Source organism: Lampris incognitus, chromosome 11 (genome assembly GCF_029633865.1).
Source record: "Lampris incognitus isolate fLamInc1 chromosome 11, fLamInc1.hap2, whole genome shotgun sequence".
Classification (NCBI taxonomy): Eukaryota; Metazoa; Chordata; class Actinopteri; order Lampriformes; family Lampridae; genus Lampris; species Lampris incognitus.
Window position 1 is genome coordinate 35,001 of NC_079221.1, and position 24,042 is coordinate 59,042.

The window sequence follows — 24,042 nt, forward strand, 5'->3', positions numbered from 1 at the left end:
TGTGGATCTGTACTATCAAGCTGTGCTGTGTCGTTGCCCTGACGTTTAAGTCCAGCACGTCAGCAAAGTGTCACAGGTCAATGCGTTACAGCCTACTTGACAGCAGTTGGAGCTTGCTATTAAACGCCTTCACTGAGCTGATCATGTTTATCCTTTCCCTATTGTTCTAAATTCAGCTCATTTAGCGTGCTAGTGAGATCGATGAGGAATGCCAAATCCAAAAGCCACTTGTCCTCCAGTTGTGTATTATCGGCATGTTTAGCAAACCTGAGAAAATCTTTGATTTCAGTTAACAACTCATTGAATCTCTCCTAAAATTTGCCTCGGCTCAGCCACCTTACACCCGTGTGCAGTAACAGTCTGTGTTCTGCTACCATCTCCACCATGTGTGCACAAAATAGCCTCCTCGCCCTAACTGAGCACACAATCTTCATAGCTACATCCATTACTTTCATATTTAAGATCTTCCCACACAGCGCTTGTTGGTGAATTATGCAATGATAAAGAAGTCCGGTAAAGAATCACTTCGCTTGCACAATTCCACGAACCCATTAGTACAGCCTACCATAGCAGGTGCGCCATCAGTTGCAAGGGAGAGTTTAAAAAAGGGTAAGTATAGTCTGGTTAACGAATTCCATGAATGCTTGAAAAATATATTCGCCTCTAGTCTGCCCTTTAAGCGGCAAAATGGGGAGTAGATCTTTTGCGCTCATGTCTTCAAAGAACATTCTAGCGAAAATGCATAACTGCGCCACAACTACCATATCAGTTAACTCGTCAAACTAGAAGGAAAAACACTCGCATGCATCCATGTCATTCAGTTGCTCGTTAAGATTCTCGGCCATTTCCTCACAGCGCCGTCTAACAGTATTCCGGGATAGTTGAAGGTCTTTAATGGCAGTCAGTGTCCGTTTTATTCTTGAAATCACCTTAGAGTGCATCCGCAGCCACAACAAACGTCTTTCACAATTTCACCGTCTTGAATGGTTGTATGCTTAACAAGAACGTGACTGATTGCGATACGATATCATCATTGCAGCCTTACCCTTGGAGTTGTCTCATAAAAATTACTTGCGCTAATTGAGACTTCAATTCCTGCTATTTTCTGGTTCTTAGAGCCGTTTTCACTGAGAAATCTGTATCATTACTTTTGTGCACCATTTTAAAATGCCGCTCCAAATTACTCTTCGTCGGCACTAGTATTGCAGATCAGACATATGGATTTTGCGTTGGAATAAAAAATAAAAATCTTCCTCCCATTCATTGTGAATGATGTTTTTGATCTTTTGGCTTCTGCCAGTTTTGTTGTCGGTCATCTCCCAACACTCAGAAAATTAAAGACAAGCCAATCTTATTAACATTAGGCACAGCTCTCGTCTCCTCTTTTCCACTTACTCACCGATAGTGAATGTAAGGTTACGCCTTCATTCGTCAGAGCTTGCAAGGGAGATAATTCGCCAATAATATATTGACATTGAATCTGACTAATACAGGACTGATGCAGACCTTGCCACTTAATGGTTAGTCAGACCCATTCTTTCACAAATGTTTGTAAATGCAGGCTGCATGGCTAGCTGCTTAATTTTATACACCTATGGCAATGAATCTGAATGAAACACCTGAATTCAATGATTAAGAGGTGTGTCCCAATACTTTTGTACATAGCGTATATTCGTTCTGAGGAATCTTCACTGGGATGGAAAAGACAACACTAATTTATCCCAGGAAGAAATTGAAGCTCTTAAGCAACTTCAAAACAAACACATTGTTATTAAACCCGCAGATAAAGGTAGTGGGGAGGTTATTTTGGATAGGGAATAATATGTCGCAGACAGAATTCAGTAACACCAGACATTACACCAAACTTATCCCCATTTTCCCATACACCATACCAGTAGTACACAAAATATTGGAGGTTTGATGAATACTAAAAAGAACATATATACACACATATATATTTGAAGGGTAGTGACAATCCCCGCCCTAAAAGATTTTATTTATTACCAAGATCCGAAATCCTGGAGTACACCCTATGAAATTCCTCCCGGTTACACAATTGTTTGACTGCAACAGTGATACTTAACAGCAGAATTTACTGAATGTTATCTTAACCACATTTCTAACAAACATCCTAGCTACATCCAAGATACATAAGATTTCTTGGACAAAATGAAAAATCTTTCAATCAGCATGCCAACCTGCTTTTCAAAGCCCTGAGGGACTATAAAAATAGAGAAACAGAAGATAGGAGAGGAACGCTACATCAATGACGGATTTTTTTCCACGTAGCTATTTCAATGTATTTATTTTTACCATAAAACGTCATATAGGCCGGCCTGAATGTCTCTTAAAAACCGAAACGTTGCAACATTCAACAGCCTGTCTAAGCAGAAACCAAGCCGATAGACGGCGCTGTGGTTTCTGGACAAAATACCCCCCCTCTCTTATTTAGAAAAAGTTAAAAAAAATGTTTTTTTTAGACAGAGCAACATCTCAATGGCCTGTCTAAACAGAAACCAAGCCAATTGACAACACTTTGGTTTCTGGACAAAATACTTAAAAACCCAGAATTATTTATTTATTTATTTTTTAACTTTTATCCGGACGAGTCAATCCACAGCATTATGGCGACCTAGGACAGAAGAAACAAAACACTAAGTGGATGAACATCAACTATCGACACGGGCGTCGACAGCAGCAACGACTATGGCTCGCCAGACCAAGACTTCGACGGCCGCGTTGGAAGGGAGTACCAACCACGCAACTACCAACACCGCCTTCACCAATAGAGCTACTTAAATCAGAGACGGAACACGTTTTCCTCAACGACAAACCAACACGGGACCCCCTTACAGACGAGATGCGACTAACCGAAATGAAGGAGCCACCTACACGGATGACAGACCACGTCTTTTCCACCACCGGCAAACCTACACGGAAGCCACCGAGTGGACGACAGTCAACTACCGGCACGGGCGCCCACACCAGCGCAACGGCTATGGCTCACCAGACCGAGACTCCGACGGACTTGTGCTTCGGGGACCAGAGACGGACGCGTTGGAAAGCAAGACCAACCACAAAACTACCAACACCGCTCCCGCCAACGGAGCCATTTACGCCAACGACGGAACACGTTTTCTTCGTCGACGGACCAACGAAGGACCCAGGAGCAGACGGGATGGAGCTAGCATAAAGAAGGTGTAGGTGAGAGTATGTGGTCCAGGTGCGACAGCCGTCACCAATGTGTGTTGATCAAACAGAGGAGACAGAACTTCCCTTTACCCGTTTATTGGCAGGCACCACAGTGGGTGGTCTACAGGAAACAAACATGCAAGCGCCAGAGAATCAGGTTACATGTTGTATGTTAATAACACTATGTTGGAAGCATGAAATGTCACCCAAATAACAGTACTAACTTCATATTACCTGCATTCCATGACATACTCTTAACACCAAAGTATTCACTCATTTGATCCACGCAAACATGTAATCCAAGAGGAATTAACGGTCAATTTAACTAGTAAACTTAGCTTCACTTCCCGAGTTTTTCTTCACTTCCTGATTTACTGTAGGACCGGTGCTAACCGCCTGTGGCCACTCAAGAACACCCCCGGGGGGGGATAAGCTCATGCAGATCACGTGGTCACAAGTCCGCTGTTACCTTAACTGTCGCCAGGTAATTGGACGATTTTCGGTTGGATTGTGCGGGTTAAAATGGCCTTGGGCAGGTGGGTGTCGTTTCGGCTGGTTTTCCATGAGTTGGGCAGGTTTTTTTGTATTACAAATTCCAGTACATTAAAATATATATGGTTAACTAGGCTAAATAACATCTAAGCACAACATTCTGGTGAGAGGAGAAATGAGTTATGGTACTACCTACGAGACAAAGGCACATTGCAAATTTTACAAAAACGGCATTAGGGCTCATTTAAAAGACTTAAGATCACGGTGCAACCAGCAAACACAAGGTTCGTTGCCTGTCTAGTGTGAAACCCTTTACTGTGCCCATGACGAGCAACCAGAACATCAAAGACGACCGGAAACGCCACGAGCTCAGCATAGCAACGTCTATCGCTCGCCACACTTCTATTAACGCTGTTAACGACTTCTCAGATATACTGCAAGATGAGACCGGAGAATTTAAAACGCAGAACCAAGTGTACGGCTGTAATCAGATCAGTACTGGCACCGCATTTCAGACAAGAGCTCAGAGAGGACATCGGTGAGTCCCCTTACTCACTTGACCTGAATGAAACCACCAACATTTCTGTAAACAAACTGCTTTGCATTTACGTGAAATGTCGCTCCAAGAAACAACAACTTTGTCAGCAATTACCTCGGCCTGGCTGAACTTTCACGTTCAGATGCCAAAGGGATTGTGGAAGCTATCATTAGGTTTTTGGAAGATAGCCGTCTAAAAATTAACAACATGGTGGGAATTGCTCCTGACGGAGCCAGGGTCATAGTTGATAAACAACATTCAGTTTACACTACTCATAAAACAACAACCCGGTTTACAGCTAATTAGCTGTGTGTGCGCCATTCCCTTGACATCGTTGCTCACAAGGCGATGCAGCATCTCCCCAACAATCTGGATTACATACGAGTCCTACAACTGGTTCGCTCATTCAGCCAAGCGAGCTATCTACAAGACCATTAACAATGGGGAATGTCCGCTGAAATTTTTTTCACCAAGTGCTACCCGTTGGTTAGTGACAGCTGACTGCATCGATAGAATACTTGAGCAAGAAAATAAGCTCAAGTTACACTTCACTCAGGCAACAAATGATGAGCACTGCTATGCTGTGCGACTCCTGAGTGAGATGTATAATGACTCGACAAAGTCTTTTCATGCATTTTCTACATCTAATTCTTCAGGAGATCAAAGTTGTGATCAAGTACTTTCAGATGGAAACAGGAGACAGCTTAGGCGTTTTCAGGGACCTTAACAGGCTGTTCATGTCAACACAGACGAATAATCAAGCAGATCATACGTCGCATGAACACCGATCAACAGATCAGGTAACTGGACCTACAACACCCAAACATTCATTTCACCTCTTGAGGCAGCTCTGGTGACCTCTTTTAGTCAGAAATTAGAGACCAGTACTCCGCCCCTTGAGAAGACGCAGCTCATTACAACATGCTGCATGGAGTTTCTGAAAGAAGTCCTGGTGCAGCATCAGGTGTGCTTACCTGCCTCTTTGGAAATGCTGTGGAAACTAGAGCTACTGTGCCCGGCTTTTTTTCCATGCTCACTTGAGACCCAGTGGAGAAATATGGCATCAACAAATTTCTCCCATGATCAGCCCATCGATGCCTTTTGGCTGGAGGTGGAAACCTTTACAGATGTTGGAGGAAACCAGTGCTTCCAGGATTTAGCACTAGGTGCAATAAGATTTCTGACCCTGCCCATCTCAACTGCGCATGTGGAAAGAACATTTCCCAAGTAACAAGGACGATACCAGAAATTGCATGGAATTACTGCTCCTTTCTGCTCTGATGGATGTGCGCACAAGTCTAACACAGATGTACCTCAGCCATGTTCCAACCTCCCCCACAGCTGTTGGGGAGGTTTGACTCATCCATGTACTACACAGCTATGTCAAACTGTACATAGTTCTATAAAGTTCACATGTGTTTTTCACCAGTGTGTTCAAGTTGCAACCGACAGCCTGTTCTGCATCTAAAGGCAAGATATCACTCACTCTCTCTCTCACACACACACACACGTCTGGAGTAAAAGCTAATATTGATTACTGTGTATGTTCACAGATAAACTCTATTTAAATCTACCCTGTAAAAGTGCAATACCTGCGTGCGCTTGAGCACACTGACCGCGCTCTGTGCCTCTGTGCTTTTGCAAAGAGGGACATAGATTTGATCGCAACATATTGTTGCTGCATTGACATGAAAACGATAATTGTTTGGTTCAGCTCTGTCTGACTTGCCGCTTCCCGAGGAGTAGAGAGATGCGCAGCACCATGGCGAACCCATTTGATGACTCTCATACAGTATTTATATGTTGTCCAGAGGGTGGCAGTAGCACCTAAGATCGATATGCTGTGGTTTGCAGTGCTGTAATTTCTCATTATAAGAGTTAGGCTATTTTGTGCGTGCTTCGGCTGTCAGTGTACATTGTTTTTATGCTGGATAGTATGGCAATTAAATAACATTACTGAACTATATATTGATTTTACATTTTGGGCAGTTTTATGTACATCCTGGCGGTTTTTGGACAGCTTTTGGGCTGGAAACTATCAGCTGTATCTGGCAACCACGCATTCTCCACCGCCAAACCTAAGCAGAGCCCGGCTACAAACGAGATAAGAATACGTGTGCTGAACAGAGAAATGTTAAAAGACAATACAAAAATCAAAGTGTAAACCAATTTTACCTTCAGTTGCCCTTTCTACTTTTCAGTTTCAGCGTTGTGAAGATTTCTCCCGAGTGGCTGAATCAACTGGGTCGCAAAAAAACGTATCATCCAAAGCACTGTCTGGTTGTGTGGTCAGTTCGTTCTCACTATCTGGCTGTCTTTTTTAGTAATGACTGGGGGGCTTTGGCGCTAACTATGGGCAATGCTGGTGTGGATCTGCAGCATTTAACAGAATGATTGAGTTTGCCACAATTATTGCATTGTTTATTGAATGCATAACATTTACTATGGTCAGGAACGTGTGTTGTCCATTGCAGTTGCCACAGCGAGTTTTCTGAATAGCGTACATATCCGCTTCTTTCTTTAACTCCTTGGAGCTCTTTTCTGACTGTTCATGAAGCACACAGGTGCTTATCGCTAATTCCAGGGTGAGATTCTTTTCACGGAGTAGCTGCTTACAGACAAAGTCCCTTTCTATGCCACTGTGGTGATACACATTTGAGGGTAGATTCACCAGGGGCTGCTGCTCCTTTAAGGCCCTCTACAACAACAAATAGAGCTAAATGAAATTAAAGACAACGGTCTGATGACAGACTTCGGCTTAAAGACGGCGAATTTTCATAAACTGCTCACAGCAAACCATCACTCGAAAACTGCGTCGGCCTCACAGCAGCCCCCAACCAACCAGTTAGTCTGGCCAACAATTTGACTACCACCATTAAACCAGCAGTCCTGAACGAAGACACGGAGAAAGATTGAGGACATTGCAAAAAAACTGGGCTGCCACAACCATGAGAATAGTACAGCAACACTACAAAAACTTGATAAAAGGAGAAATGGATAAATTCACCAACCTATCCACACGGGACTAGGATGGCCCGTTCCAGGTAGCCTCATCCTCGGCAAGGAAAGGCCTGGGCTGCCACTTGCAGGAGGAGACGATTGACGACAGACAATATTCATCTCCAAATTGACAGACTTCGAGGCTGAGGACAGCCAATCGAAGCCACCAAACGCCCAAGTCAATCACCAATGGCGGGGCCATCTGGTACAACGAAGCTTGTGGTCACCCAAGTCCATGTGCCGCCGAATCGCATCACGGGGGCAGAAAACAACAAACAACCTCCCCCACGCAAACAATGAGTGATCGCCCACAGCCGTCTACGGCCCCACAGCTGCAACTGAGGACCAGCGAGGCCGCGGAGATCAGGGGAGACTGGTCAGCTGAAAAGCAGGACTATACTCCCCACACCACCACTGCAGGCACCATCCCCAAAAGAACAGAGGCAGGGAAGGAACCACACTGGAATACCCACACAACAGACTGATCCATATGGGAATCCAGACCAAATAAACACTCCTACAGGACGAGGCGGGACCGTCCCAACAACAACTCACCAATCCTGACTGGTCTGACCCTCACGCCAAATCACACAACAGCTAAACAGAGCTGTCTGGAAGTGGACGAAAAATAAACCTGACCACTATACCCCAGACTATCTGGCAAACAAACAAAACAAATGCCAAGACTAGAGGTTTAACATAAGCACAAGCAAAACTATACTGATAATGGGAAATTCAAATGCTGCCAAATTCCCACCTTTCGACTTGGCTAACCTACAAATTGACAGTTATCCGGGAGCCACATTCAGACATGCGCAGAGCACAACCAACAAAGCCACCCACTCCAACACAATGGAAGAGGTGATTGTGTCCTTTAGGCGAAGTAATAGATCACAAAAACTGAAAAGGACCACCATCAAGCAGCTTCAGGGGGCATCAGAGCAGCATAAAGCAAATTACCACAGGCCAATGTGCAGATACCCATGATTAACTACTCCACAAGCCTCCTGCTGGGGGAACAAACAAACCTACAAAAACTGAATGAATACATCAAAGGCAACTCCAACCATGCCACCACTAAATAGGACTCTCTTCGAGACTTATAGAAGGACAAGGTGCACTGGACTCCACAGACAGCAATATAATTACTGACAAAACTGGTTGGAGTATTTAAATTAAAAGTCCCCACAAGCCTGCCGATACAGGACGGGAATGAAAATGTAGTACTAGCGAAAAACTTTCTCCGAACTTCCCCACAATTAACCCTACTGAACAGAGGAATAAAATTCATTCCAACTAAGTAACAAAAAGCATAATGGAACAGATCAGAAGGGACATTCAACAATGCCACAGAAGACTGAAACTAGCAGTGTATTACAAGGACAGCACAGATGCGGAGCCCCTGCCATTCACTCCCAAGTCAGAATAGACTCCTAACAGCACGCTGCTGGCAGAAATCGCGACCCTCATTGTGGCCAATTTGAATTATTTTTACAAATTCTTCCGCATACAGCATGTAGTAAAACCTAATAGTACAAAAGACAGAGCCTTATCAGAACTCCTCGATAACAGACAGATCATTAAACCGGCCGACAAGGAGTGCAATTGTCATGGCCAGAGAACAGTATCTGTGGTAAGCATAAAGACGACAATTACTACCTAAAACTGAGGAAACCCCATCTATCTGGACACAGTCCCATTAGTTTGAAGCAAGCAAAATTTTATTTATATCACTGTTAAACACCGTTACAAAGTGCTTTACATTACATACACAAAATGCGAACAAATACATAAAGTGAATGAAATCTTTTAATATATATATATATATATATATATATATATATATATATATATATATATATATATATATAGAACCGGTAGTAACAGACCAAGCTAAAAAAACAAAACAGAAGTCAAACATGGGAATCCATTAAAAGATGGGTTTTTAGAAGCCGCTTAAAACAATCGAAGATTTAGCAAATTTAATAGATTGGGGGAGATTATTCCAGAGGCTTGGGGCTAAAACTGCAAAGGCGAAGTCATATTTTGTTTTGCAGTTGGAATAAGCAATAGATAAAAGACTGATGCCATCATGTTTACATAATTTGTAATATTCGTCTACCTTTTCCAAGACCAATGTTATGATTGAGAGTTCATTTTAACTGCATTTGTTATGTATACATCATTTCATTTATTATAAGTAATAGTACTATCATTTTGAAGTCTCAGCTTAAGGTTACATACACATACATATACGTCAGGAAGACTTAACCAGTACCGGCAAGCAATTATTGTATTACATGCAACTATGATTTGTATTGAGACTTATTTTGACAGCCGATTTTAATGTTGAGGGGCAAATCCTGTTGGGTTTCTTTCACATAAGTTAGATGAAGGGAAGATCTCCGCAAGCAAGAAACTAACAAGACTTCATGTGTAATGAAAGTTTATGTCGTATATAGCGAACTTTGAGAAGTTAATATTTACAAACAAGATTTGACGACTTCCCTGTCGTAGCATGTAACCAACGAGGTGTAACCCCCCTGATTTTAGCTGCCCTAGAAAGAGTTAATGCATGTCCATGCAGTCCCCTGTAGAGGGCGCTAGCAGCCTGTCCAAACGGAAAATTACCAGGCCTTGTCAGATCAGAACTAGAGTAAAAGATTGACTGCAGACCTTTCTTGAGCTGCAGACGAATGAACCAAAGTCCAACTCGTAGAAGCTGGAACAGAGATACAAAATTTAAGCCTTTGTTATCCTTACTCATTTAAGTTTACCAGTTTAAATTAATTAATCCCGTTTGGATTGCAGAGGATTGCTTGCTTGGAAACCCGTTTTCTTTATTTGCCCGGATTCTTCAGTGAGTTTCTACAGTAGCTAACCATGCGCTAGTTTAGCCATGTTTGTCTTTTTTCTATCCATGCACTGTAGTAGCATAGTAGGTGTCTTATAATGTGTAGGCCTGTTAGGCCTAGAACTGAAGAGAACCTAGAACATTTCATTACAAGAACCAATCGGAGGATTTTCAGATAGCCTATATCCTATAGCTTAATATGAATGTGAAATGTTATACGATTCCGCTGTGATTTGTACTTGTTAGCTGCAAGGACCTTCACTAGCTTCGTTTTGTTTCCTAATTCCATTATTTGGTAATGTGAAAGATTGATTCAAATATTCTAGATCTGGTGCTTTAGAGAGTAGAGACTTATTTTCTACCCTGCGGTATGCAGGTTGGTTTTTTTGTGTACTGGATTCCTTCCCCAAGAGAATGGAGCAGCAAGCCCTGTGACCCACGAGGCATAGACAGCACGTGGAAGAGTGGCGTCTTGCTTCTCCATTGAGGACGACCAGGAGAGACAGACAAGACCGTTTTGGAGATCTCCATTTTTGTGAACAAACACTACACACACTACCCAGGTAGTTTCAGACTTTTATCTTTTCATATTCTCTCTTTTTGACCAGAGCTCTGAGTCTACACACTGAAAAGACATTACAGACAGCCCAAAAGGGGTCTGACCCTTATTCTTTATTATTTTCCTTATTGACCATTCAAAGTGCACTTGTATTGTTATTAATATGTTTAATAAATGCCGGCCGTTTCTCTTTTATAATACTGTTGTCTGAATAATATTATTTTCCAATGCCTCCTTAGCCAAACCTATTTTAGATTATTTAGCCCAGTTTGCTTTATAACCCATTTTCTGAGTCATAGGCATTTTCTTTGTCTGTATGTTACTTCAATATATGTTATGCAACATGGAGCGTATACCATTTTTTCCACGTGAAGCTATTATGGTCTTCATGGGTCATTAATACTGTCAGTTTTCATGGTGGATTTGGAGGCAAAGACAACTTTCAAATAAACCAGTAGCGAGAAAGCCACTTGCGTCTGTGCTTTGATGGAAATATAACTGAGGTTTGAGGATCAGAGTGGTCTGAAAGTGAAATGAGAAGATCGCAAATATAACTGGGGGCAAGATCATGCAGTGCTTTAAATGTAATCAATAAACTCAAGATTATTCTGAACTTTACAGGAGGCCAATGAAGAGATGCAAGAATAGGGGTAATATGGGACCTACAACTAGTTCTAGTTAGTTTAGCAACTGCATTTTGAACCAACTGTAGATGATTTAAAGTAGCATAGTTGAGGCCAGAGTAGAGAAAGTTACATTAATCTAGAAGGGAGAAAGTGTGAATTAATTTTTCAATGTCTTTAAAAGTGATTTTTGCAATATTTTGTAGCTGAAGGAAACAGGATTGGACAACCTTAGTAACATGGTGATCAAAAGACACTGGTCAAAGATGACACCAAATTTTTAGCGGTAGGTTTCATGTTTGAATGAAGTGGACCAATAAACATCGACTTCATATATGTCTGTATAACATTTTGATTGTGAAATTTCAATAAATAAAATTTGTGAAAAAAGAAAAAAAAGGTACCGGATCAAACATCTACTGCTCGTCATTTTACTCAGCCATTACCCGAGTCCATCATAACATCTTCTATTACAGTATTACCGTATGGTACAGCAGCACAGACAGTCAAACACGAAAAAACTGCAGCGGATTGTCAACTAGGCATCCAAAATCATAGGCAACCCATTCCCCTCAGTTGAATCTCTACATACTAACTGGACTGTAAAGCGAGCAAAGATCACCTGCGACCCCTCACATCCTGCTCATCACCTCTTCCAGCTCCTTCTCTCAGGGAAGCGCTACAGGTCACTGTCAACTAAGACTACACGCTTTGCAAACAGTTTTTTTCTCCCTGTCCATCAAGACTCTGAATTCCTCCCTATAGTCCCATCCTCACACACCATTGGCATAAATACCACCATTCACCGGTTATACCTGATATGTTTATTTCTGCTATTGTGTAACTGTATTGTTCATGATTTGTGGAGTGTCTGTTGTTGTACATGTATATATTGTGCTGCAGAATCAAAATGTAGCAAAAACTAATTCCACCGGTTTTGCTCGTGTGGCTAATAAAATTATTTACCAAAAAGCATATCTTCAAATCAACTTGTCTCTGCCATGTTCTCTGCTCTATACTATTATATCCATCGATTATATCTAACTATACTATGTCCTATACTCTATGTTCTCTGCTCTATACTATCTAACGATTATATTACATCTATCTATACTATGTTCTATACTCTATGTTCTCTGTTCTATACTGTATTTATTATATCTATCAAATACCATGTTGCACACACACAGACACACACACATCTCCAATACAAGTTCCTCTCACAGCTGGGGAACACAGTTAATAAATAAAGAAGGGGGGCACATCTTTGTTAGGACCTTGGTTTGGTATGGACCCAAGTACAGAAAAAAAAAATCAGACAGAAACCAGGCTTCAAACAATAATCCAGTCTTTCACTTGACAAACTCACCAGGAACAAACAATAAACCAGTATTTATGACTTGACAAACTAAATCAGGGGAAAAAAAAAATAATCCAGCCTTTATGACTTGACAAACTAAATCAGGAACAAATAACCCAGTCTTCATGACTTGAGACCCTAACTCAAGAACATGTGCTTGCACATTGTTTTTAATGACAATAAAACTGAAAATAATCCAGTCTTTATGACTTGACATACTAAATCTGGAACAAACAATAATCCAGTCTTTATGACCTGACAAACTAAACCAAGTACAAACAATAATCCAGTCTTTATGACTTGAGAAACTAAATCAGGAACAAATAATAATCCAGTCTTTATGACTTGACAAACTAAACCAGGAACAAACAAACCAGTCTTTATGACGAGACAAACTAAATCAGGGACAAATGTCCCCCAAAGTATTTTTGGGGGATGCTGGTTTTTGTTAAAATTTGTTTGGGCACTATTTGGGTATGTGTAGTGAGGGGAGCTTGTTGCTGGTGGGTATACTGTAAAATATCACAACAACAAAGACGAACTCTTAAGCTAACAATGGCAATGACATTTCTGATGGGAAGTACCAAGCTTCTCGGAGTGACAGTTTTGGATAAATTGTACAGATGGCTCTTTCTATATGTTGCGGTTGAGGTATGTTTTGGGTTATAGTGGAGCGGATAAAAGCCAAACTCGAGTGAAATTGTGCAAATTATGATACAAGCATGAAATTTGGTGCATTTCTTCTCCACAGGCTTCCAATCAAATCTGTCTGATTGGCCACTTGAAAATCCAAGATGGAGGCCATTTTTCAAGATGGCTGTCAAATTAGCCTCCAAAAATGGCATTTTTTTTTTTTTAAATATATTTTGTGTCGTTTTTTGGCTTGATTGATCTTGGTGTCAATTCCTATGTTTTCAAGCCTGTTGGGTTGGATTTTGGGATTTTTATATAGCAACACATTTTATATACCAAATTAATGAGTGGATGTGTTTTTCTTTTTAATTGTAATTTTCTGCAATTTAATGTTTTTAGGGTTAGGACTAAGGTTTAGATTTGGATAAAATTGATGAATTCTTGCATTTTTTTTCCCTTTTTACCACTCAGAACATGCTCCTTCCCTTGATGCTCCCATAAAAGGAACACTGAACGGTCACCAAAAGCACAGAGCTTGTGATTAAACCACTTCTCTGTACCTGCTTCGCACTCAGGAAGAAGCACCCCAGCTCATCATTGTGGGTGGCGGGACTCACACTTTAGAAAAACATTTCTCAATATGAGAACTAAAGAAATTATCCCCGAAATTAGGATGAGGTGTAGATGAACGTAACGGGTGGCTCTATATCTTTCAGTTAGCGTTGGGATAAGGGTTCTATCTGCTCTGGCACACAATCCTACAGAGCCACAGCAATACAGACTAACGTCGCGATAGCCAAGCTATCCATGGCAATGGCATTTCTAAAGCAAAGAACCGAGCTTTTCAGAGTAAAAGTTTTGCATAAAATTAACAGACAGCGCTTTCTACATGTTTCACTTGAGGTAGGGTTTGGGTTAGGGATTATCTGCTCAGTCAGACAATCCCACAAAAAAAAATACCACAACAGAGAATAACTCTTGACAGTAGCCAAGCTATCCATGACAAAGTCATTTCTGAGGGAAAGTACTAACCTTTTCTGAGTGAAACGTTTGGATAAAATTAAAAGATGGCTCACAGTCATGTTTTTTCTTCTTTTGTTTGTTTTTTCCTCTTTTTTTTCTTCTTTCATTATTTCAGGATGTCTCTCCTATCTTTTATTTATTTTCGTTTGGTTGTGCTTGTTTCGTTCGTATTCTGATTTAATGTCCATGTTATTTCAAACTGAAATACTTGTTTATATGTTTTATTATTGTGAAAAAAAACTATTAATCATAAAAAAGAAAAAAAAGATAGCTCTTTCTACATCTTTCGGTTAGGGATGAGTTAGGCTAAGAGTTTTATCTGCTCAGGCAGATAATACCTCAGCAACAGCGACTAACTCTTCACAGTTACCAAACTAACCATGGCAAAGACATTTCTGATGGAAAGTACAGAGCTTCATGGAGTGATAGTTTTGGATAAAATTAACAGATGGCTCTTTCTACACGTTTCGGTTGGGTTAGGGTAAGTGTTTTATCGGTTCAGGCAAACCATCCCACAGACAATACCACAGCAACAGAGATCAACTCTTTGCGAAAACCAAACCAACCACAACAATGGCATTTCTGACAGAAAGTACTGAGCTTCACGGAGTGAAAAGAGAATAAAATTAACGGATGGCTCTTTCGACATGTTTTGCTTAGGGTAGGGGTTTATCAGCTCAGGCAGACAATCGCACAGAACACCACCGAGACCAACTAAGCAGTAGCCAGGCTATGCACAGCAATGTCATTTCTGATGAAAAGTGCCAAGCTTCTAGGAGTGATAGTTTCTGATAACATTAACGTATGCTCTCTCTACGCATTTCAGTTTGGTTAGGGTGAGGGTTTTACTTACTCAGGCAGAAAATCCCACAGAGAATACCACAGCAAAAGAGACTAACTCTCCATGGTAGCAAAGCTAACCATGGCAATGGCATTTCTGACGGAAGGTATCGAGCTTCTCAGAGTGATAGTTTCGGATAAAATTAACATATGCTCTTTGTACATGTTTGGGTTGGGGTAGAGTACGGGTTTTACCTGTTCAGGCAGAAAATCCTAAAGAGAATACCACTGCAAGAGAGAATACCTTCGCATACATAAGCCAACCATGGCAGTGGCATTTCAGAGGAAAAGTACAGCGCTTCTCGGAGTAAAACTTTTGGATAAAATTAAGGGTTGGCTCTTTCTACATCTTTTGGTTAGGTTTGGGATAGGGTTACTGTAAGGGTTTTATCAGCTCAGGCAAATCGATCCCACAGAAAATACCACAGCAACAGACACCAACTCTTCGTGGTAGCCAAGCTAACCACGGCAATGGCATTTCTGATGAAAAGTACCAAGCTTCTCGGAGTGATAGTTTCAGTTAAAATTAACGGACAACTCTTTCTACAGGTTTCACTTAAGAGTAATGGGTTTTATCTGCTCAGGCCAAAAATCCTACAGAGAATACCACCGCAACAGAGAATAACTTCGCCAGACAAGCTAACCACGTAAATGGCATTTCAGATGGAAAGTACCGAGCTTCTCGGAGGAACAGTTTGGGATAAAATTAACGGACGGCTCTTTCTACATGTTTGTCTTAGTTGTAAGGGTTTTATCTGCTCTGGCAGACGATCCTACAAAGAACAATACAGCAATAGAGAAACTCTTCGCAGTAGCCAAGCTAACCACGGCAATTGCATTTCTGAAGAACCCAGCTTTTCAAAGTAAAAGGTTTGCATAAAATTAACGGACAGCGCTTTCTACATGTTTCGCTTGAGGTAGGGTTTGGGCTTATCTACTCAGTCACACCATCTCACAACAAAATACCATAACAACAGAGAACAACTCTTAGCAGTAGCCAAGCTATCTATGGCAAAGTCATTTCTGAAAGAAAGAACCAAGCTTCTTAGAGTGAAAGTTTTGGATAGAATTAATGGAGAACTCTTTCTACATCTTTCGGTTAGGGATGAGTTAGGCTAAGATTTTTGTCTGCTCAGGCAAACAATCCAACACACAATACCACAGCAACAGAGAATAATTCTTCGCAGTAGCATTTCTGAACATGGAACGATAGTTTCAGATAAAACTAATGGATTGCTCTTTCTACATGTTTCGGTTGGGATAGGGTAAGGGTTTTACCTGCCCAGGCAGACAATCTCACAGCAACAGAGGCTAACTCTTCGCAATAGCAAAGCTCACCATGGCCATGACATTTCTGATGGAAAGTACCAAGCTTCTCGGAGTGACAGTTTTTCGATCTTATTAACGTATGCACTTTCTACAAAGTTTCAGTTTGGTTGGCGCAAGGGATTTACCTGCTCAGGCAGACAATCCCACAGCAACAGAGAATTACTTCGTCGTAGACAAGCTAACCACAGCAATGGCACTGCTCTTCTCAAGTACCGAGCTTCTGAGTGATACTTTCGGGGCAAAAAATTGACAGAGGCCGTTTCTACATGTTTCACTTAGGCAGACAATCGCACAGAGAATACCACAGCAACAGAGACTAACTCTTCGCAGTAGCCAAGCTCATTACGGCAATGGCATTTCTGATGAAAAGTACCAAGCTACTCAGAGTGAAAGTTTTGGATAACATTAATGGACGGCACTGTCTACATGTTTCACTTATGGTAAGGGTTTCATCTGTTCAGTCGGACAATCCCGCAAAAATACAACAGCAACAGAGACAGACTTTTCATGGTAGCCAAGCTAACTACGGCAACGGCATTCCTGATGGAATGTACCAAGCTTCTCGGAGTTAAAGTTTTGGAAAAAATTGCTGGACAGCTCTTTCTACATATTTCGCTTAGTGTGAGGGTTTTATCAGGCAGACAATCGCACAGAAAATACCACAGCAACGGCATTCCAGATGGGAAGTATCAAGTTTCTTGCAGTGAAAGTTTTGGATAAAATTAATGGACGGCTATTCTACATATTTCACTTATAGTAAGGGTTTTATCTGTTCAGTCAGACAATCCCGCAGAAATACAATAGCAACAGAGACTAACTCTTCGTGGTAGCCAAGCAAACCAGGGCAATATCATTACTGAGGGTAAGTACCAAGATTCTCGGAGTGAAAGTTTTGGATAAAATTAATGGACGGCTCTTTCTACATGTTTCGCTTACATCTAAGGGTTTTATCGGCTCAGACAGACAATCGCACAGAGAATACCACAGCAACAGAGACTAACTCTTCGCAGTAGCCAAGCTAACTACGGCAACTGCATTTCTGATGGAAAGTACCAAGCTTCTCGGAGTGCAAGTTTTGGATAAAATTACTGGACGGCTCTTTCTACATATTTCGCTTAGTGTAAGGATTTTATCAGCTCAGGCAGACAATCACACAGAACATCACAGCAACAGAGTCTAACTCTTCGTAGTAGCCAACCTAACTACAGCAATGGAATTACTGATTGAAAGTACGAAGCTTCTCAGAGTGAAAGTTTTGGATAAAATTAATGGACGGCTCTTTGTACATGTTTCACTTAGCGTTTTATCAGGTCAGTCAGTCAATCGCACAGAGAACACCACAGCAACAGAGACTAACTCTTCATTGTAGCCAACCCAACTACGAAAATGGAATTTCTGATGGAAAGTACCAAGCTACTCGTAAAAGTTTTGGATAAAATCGCTGGACGGCTTTTGCTATATATTTCGCTTAGTTGTAAGGGCATTATCTGCTCACGCAGACAATCGCACAGAGAATACCACAGCAACAGAGACTAACTCTTCGCAGTAGCGAAGCTAACAACGGCAATGGCATTTCTGAAGGAAAGAACTGAGCTTCTCGGACTGAAAATGTTGGATTGTGGTGGACACGTATTGGGGACAGAATTCAACCCAGGAACTAAGGGTTAAGTCATGGTTGCCCTGGCAGGTTAACGCAGGGTTAAGTTATGGTTGTCCAGCCAGTTTTCTGGTTATTCTTGCCACCCCCGCTCAGTCGAGCTGTGGGTTTTGTTTGTCTCGCTGATTTACCGTGGATTAAAGAAAGTTGCCTACACGGCTAAAGTGTGAACCTACGGTCTTCTCCGTTACTTCGGCTCTACACTGGTGACCCCGACGTCGGTTTTCGGATAAGTTTTCTGAAACCACACACATTATGGCTACGAACGCCGTTGCAATTAAACTGCCGGAGTTTTGGGAGTCTTCCGCGGCTACATGGTTCGCGCAGGCTGAGGCACAGTTCGCGCTCAGAGACATAACAGCAGACGAGACCAGGTACTACTACGTAGTGGCAGCGCTGGGGTGCGCTACGGCTTCCAGGATAAGCGGTTTCATAACCAACCCACCGGCCGATGGTAAATACGCCGCACTTAAACATCTCCTCCTTGAAACTTTTGAACTGTCAGCAACGGAGAGAGCACGTCGCCTCTTCGCAATTCAGGGCTTGGGAGATGGCAAACCATCGGAGCTAATGAGCAGGATGTTAAACCTACTGGGTCAAGAAAAGCCATGTTTCCTGTTTATGGAGCTGTTTCTGCGCAACATGCCGCCCCACGTCCAGACTGCGCTCGCTAACTCCACCATCACTGATCCCCGTGAGCTGGCAAAGGAGGCTGACCGATTCTTCGTCGCTACACAACGTTCCTCCCATGCCGGGGTGCTGGCTCCTACCTTCACTGGCCCCCCGCCGACATCGCGGGCGTGGCCCGACGGTGGCGCCACAGCATCAGACCGCTACAAGCCCTCTGGACTCTGTATGTACCACGCTCGATAAGCGAAAGCTAAACGGTGCCGTTCCCCCTGCAACTACAGGCCGACGGGAAACGAGAGGGCCAACACTCAGTAGTGGCCATGAGTGTTGGCGATATGAGCAGGCTACTCTTCATCCTCGACACCATCTCCGGTCGGCGATTTCTTTGTGACACGGGCCCACAGAGAAGCGTGCTCCCTGCTACTGACGTCGACATCATGGGCGGGGAGCGGGGCCCCCAGTTGGCGACGGCTGACGGCAGCCCTATCCACACCTACGGCGTGCGGTCTGTAGAACTGTGTTTTGGTGGACAACGTTTCACGTGGGAGTTCGTCATGGCCAATGTAACGCTTCCCCTCCTCGGAGCTGATTTTTTGTGCGCTTACGGTTTGCTAGTGGACATTCAGAACAGCCGTCTGGTCGATGCCTTAACCTTCTCCTCCTTCGCATGTACGCGGAGGGAAGCGGCCTATGCAGGTCTAGCCAACTCTCTCTCAGAGGCAGACAAGTTCAACCGCCCCCTCCTCGCTGAGTTCCCTGACCTCACCCAGCCTACCTTCTCTGCACCCACCGCTAAGCATGGGGTGGAGCATCACATTGCTACGAAGGGGCCCCCGGTCTACGCCAGAGCCAGGCGTCTCGACCCCGCCAAACTCGCCATTGCCAAGTCTGAGTTCGAGCACCTGGAACGCATGGGGATCATCCGCCGCTCTGACAGCCCGTGGGCGTCCCCACTCCACATCGTCGCTAAGCCTGATGGAGGTTGGCGCCCATGCGGGGACTACCGCCGACTAAATGACGCCACCACGCCTGACCGCTATCCTGTCCCGCATATCCAGGACTTTTCTGCAAACCTGTCTGGCAAATGCGTCTTCTCAAAAGTCGACCTGGTCCGTGGTTATCATCAAGTTCCCGTGCACCCCTCAGACATCCCCAAGACAGCGGTGACAACCCCATTCGGCCTATTTGAATTCCTACGAATGCCATTTGGACTCAAAAACGCGGCCCAGTCCTTTCAGCGGCTAATGGATTCAGTGCTCCGTGGCCTTCCTTTCATCTTCGTCTATTTGGACGACATACTCATCGCCAGCGCCTCCGAGGAAGAACACCTGTCCCATCTTCATGCCCTCTTCACACGCCTCAGCCAGCATGGGCTGATCGTCAACCCGGCGAAGTGCCGGTTCGGGCTGACAGCCATTGATTTCCTCGGGCACCGCATCACTGGGGACGGGGCAGTCCCCCTGCCCTCAAAGGTGGAAGCGGTGGCGGCCTTTCCGCGCCCCCAAACAGCTCGTGCGCTCAGGGAGTTCATCGGGATGGTGACATTCTACCACCGCTTCATTCCTCGAGCCGCCTTTATCATCCGGCCACTGTACGAGGCGCTGAAAGGCATGTCCCCCAACCAGGCGGTCGACTGGACAGCAGAGCGGGACCGTGCGTTCACCGAGACTAAAGCTGCGCTCTCCCAGGCTACCCTGCTAGCGCATCCTTCACCTACAGCGCCTATTTTCATAACCACGGATGCATCGGACTATGCTGTTGGTGCGGTTCACGAACAGTGGGTGGGGGGGGCTTGGCAGCCTTTGGCCTTTTTCAGTCGCCAGCTTACACCCCGAGAGCGCAAGTATAGTACTTTTGACAGGGAACTCCTCGGTCTCTGGCTCGCCGTCCGGCATTTCCGTTTCCTGCTAGAGGGCCGCGAGTTTACTGCGTACGTGGACCACAAGCCCCTCACGTTTGCCATGTCCAAGACGGCCGAGCCATGGTCCGCTCGCCAGCAGCGACAACTCTCCTACATTTCGGAATTCACTACCGACATCCAGCACGTCGCTGGTAAGTCTAACCAGGTAGCTGACTGCCTGTCTAGGGCAGTGATTGGAGCGGTCCACCTAGGCCTTGACTATGCACAGATGGCTGCTGACCAGGCCACGGACCCGAGCATCCTCCGTCTCCGGGCCTCCGACACGGGGCTCCGCCTGCAGGACGTTCCTTTCAGCGACACAGGTGTCACCCTCCTGTGTGACGTCTCCACAGGACAGCCCAGGCCCATCGTCCCGCACAGCTGGAGACGCCCCGTATTTGAAGCTGTGCACGGCCTCTCTCATCCAGGCGGTAAGCCATCCGTGCGCCTGACCTCTGCTAAGTTTGTGTGGGAGGGACTTAAGAGAGACGTGAAAGCGTGGGCCGACTCGTGTGTTGCCTGTCAGCGGGCTAAGATACACCGCCACATTAAGGCGCCCCTGGAACGCTTCGCAGTGCCGGAGAGACGATTTGACCATGTCCACGTCGACCTGGTTGGTCCCCTACCCCCCTCCCATGGGTTCACCTACCTCTTCACTGTGGTGGACAGGACTACGCGCTGGCCTGAAGCTGTTCCCCTGGCATCCACGACGTCTGCTGATGTGGCCCGGGCTTTTATTGGGTCGTGGGTCTCACGTTTCGGTACGCCTTCCGACCTTTCATCTGACCGTGGGCCACAGTTTACCTCAGAGCTATGGAATGCTGTGGGTGAGGCTCTGGGCGTCAAGCTTCATCGCACTACCGCCTACCACCCTCAGGCGAACGGCCTATGTGAGCGGTTCCACCGGTCCATGAAGGCTGCGCTTCGGGCTACTCTCAAGGACTGCAACTGGGTTGACAAGCTCCCATGGGTCATGCTGGGCCTGCGGACCGCCCCGAAGGAAGACCTACAAGCCTCCTCTGCGGAGCTGGTGTACGGCACGCCGCTGCGAGTCCCAGGCGATTTCATGCCCAATGCAACGCGTCCCTGGTCAGCTGTGGACCAACGAGCCTCCTTGCTGGACGGGGTCAGAGCTTTCACACCCGTCCCTACCGCCCAACACGGCGCTCCGTCGTCCCAGGTGCCCCCAGGTCTGCAGTCAGCGGACTACGTGTTCATCCGTCACGACGCACACCGCCCCCCTCTGCAACCCCCTTATGACGGCCCCTTCCGCGTCCTGGAACGGGGAACTAAGCACCTGGTGGTGGATTTTGGGGGCACGGCCGAGCATGTTTCAGTGGATCGAGTTAAACCCGCACACCTGGACTTGACGCAGCCGTTGGAGTTAGCCCAACCTCCTCGTCGCGGTCGTCCCCCGGCTCCGCCTCCTCCCCCCGTGGAGGCCCGAGCTGCCTCTTCTGCTCCTCAGGCCGACCTCCACAGGCCCGCGTCAATGCCTCCCACAGACACTCCGGCCCCTGTTATCCGGAGCCGCTGCGGACGGCCTGTCGTCCACCCGCGCCTGCCTGACTTCGATTACTAGGGCGAATTCTGGGGGGGCTCATGTGGTGGACACGTATTGGGGACAGAATTCAACCCAGGAACTAAGGGTTAAGTCATGGTTGCCCTGGCAGGTTAACGCAGGGTTAAGTTATGGTTGTCCAGCCAGTTTTCTGGTTATTCTTGCCACCTCCGCTCAGTCGAGCTGTGGGTTTTGTTTGTCTCGCTGATTTACCGTGGATTAAAGAAAGTTGCCTACACGGCTAAAGTGTGAACCTACGGTCTTCTCCGTTACTTCGGCTCTACAGGATGAAATTAACGGAGTGCTTTCTAAATGTTTCACTTACAGTAAGGGGTTTATCTGTTTAGGCGGACAATCCCTCAGAAATATCATAGCGACAGAGACAAACTCTTCGTTGTAGCCAAGGTAACCACGGCAATGGCATTTTTGAAGGAAAAACCGAGCATCTTGGAGTGAAAGTTTTGGACAAAATTAACGGATGGCTCTTCTTACATGTTTTGGTTGGGTTAGGGTAAGTGTGTTACCTGTTTAAGCAGATAATCGCACAGAGAATACCATAGCAACAGAGACTAACTTCATTGTAGCCAAGCTAACCACGGCAATGGCATTTATGATGGAAAGTAGAGGTACTCGTAGTAAACATTTTGAATAAAATTACCGAACGGCTCTTTCAACATATTTCACTTAGTATAAGGGTTTTATCAGCTCAGGCAGTCAATCGCACATAGAATATCACAGCAATAGAGACTAACTCCTCGCAGTAGCCAAGCTAACCAAGGGAATGGCATTTCAGATGGAAAGAACCAAGCTTCTCGTAGTAAACGTTTTGGATAAAAATCAACGGATGGTCCTTGCTACATGTTTTGGTTGACGTAGTGTTTGAGTTTAGGGTCAAGTTTTTCTGCTCAGGCGGACAGTGCCCAACCGCTGGCTTAGCGATACCCCAATATGAGAGTTATGGAGAGATTGATGGGTTCAATTTGAATGTTTTTTCTTCTTTACAACTGATCTGCCACTGTCCTGTATCTTGATTAGTTTATCCCGTGTTAAACTTGAAAAGTTATTGGTGGGGTTTGGAGCATTAAGTGATTTTTTTTTTAGTTGAAGTTCACTGCTATTGCAGTTTAATGTTTTTAGGGTTAGGTTTAAAATAAGAGTAATTGATGGCTTTCTCAATTTTTTTCTTTTACCACTCAGAGCACGCTCTTTGCCTCAAAAGCACAGAGCTTGTAATCAAATCACTTCTCTGTACCTGCTTCATGCTCAGGAAGAAGCACCGTAGCTCATCATCGTGGGTGGCGGACTCACACTTAAACATTTTTCAAACCAAGAACGACAGAAATGACCGCTGAAAGTGTAGTCTTCTGAATCTTTTGGATAAAATTAATGGCCGTATCTTTCTACATCTTTTGGCAAGGGTTGGCGTAGGGTTACAGTGAGGGTTTTTCCTACTCAAAAGTAGTTCCACAGAGAATACCACAGCAGCAGACACTGTCTGCCTGAGCAGATAAAACTCTTCTACTAAACCTATCGCAACCCTTACAGAAAGATGTATAAAGAGCCATCCGTTAATTATATCCAAATCTTAAGCTCCGTGACAGTATTTTCCATCAAATACCATTGCCATGGTTAGCTTGACTTCTGCTAAGAATTAATCCCACAAAGAATACCATAGCAACAGAGACTGTCGTGGCAGTTGCCAAGCTAACCATTGCAATGGCATTTCTGATGGAAAGTACAGAGCTTCTCGGTGTGAAAGGTTTGGATAAAAATCAACATACGGCTCTTTCAACACGTAAGGGTAGGGTTTGTGTTAAGGTAACGGTTTTACCTGCTCAGGCAGAAAATCCC

The 24,042-nt window shown here is 44.5% G+C and overlaps 1 non-coding gene and 1 pseudogene across 1 annotated transcript; both read right to left on the minus strand.

Moving 5' to 3' along the window:
* Positions 1-13,713: 13,713 nt before the first annotated feature.
* On the minus strand, positions 13,714-13,928 carry LOC130121304 (small nucleolar RNA U3). Its single transcript, XR_008811037.1, has one exon. It is a non-coding gene; the product is annotated as a small nucleolar RNA U3 (small nucleolar RNA).
* Positions 13,929-23,379: 9,451 nt separating this feature from the next.
* LOC130121330 (small nucleolar RNA U3) lies at positions 23,380-23,555 on the minus strand (annotated as a pseudogene).
* Positions 23,556-24,042: the final 487 nt, after the last annotated feature.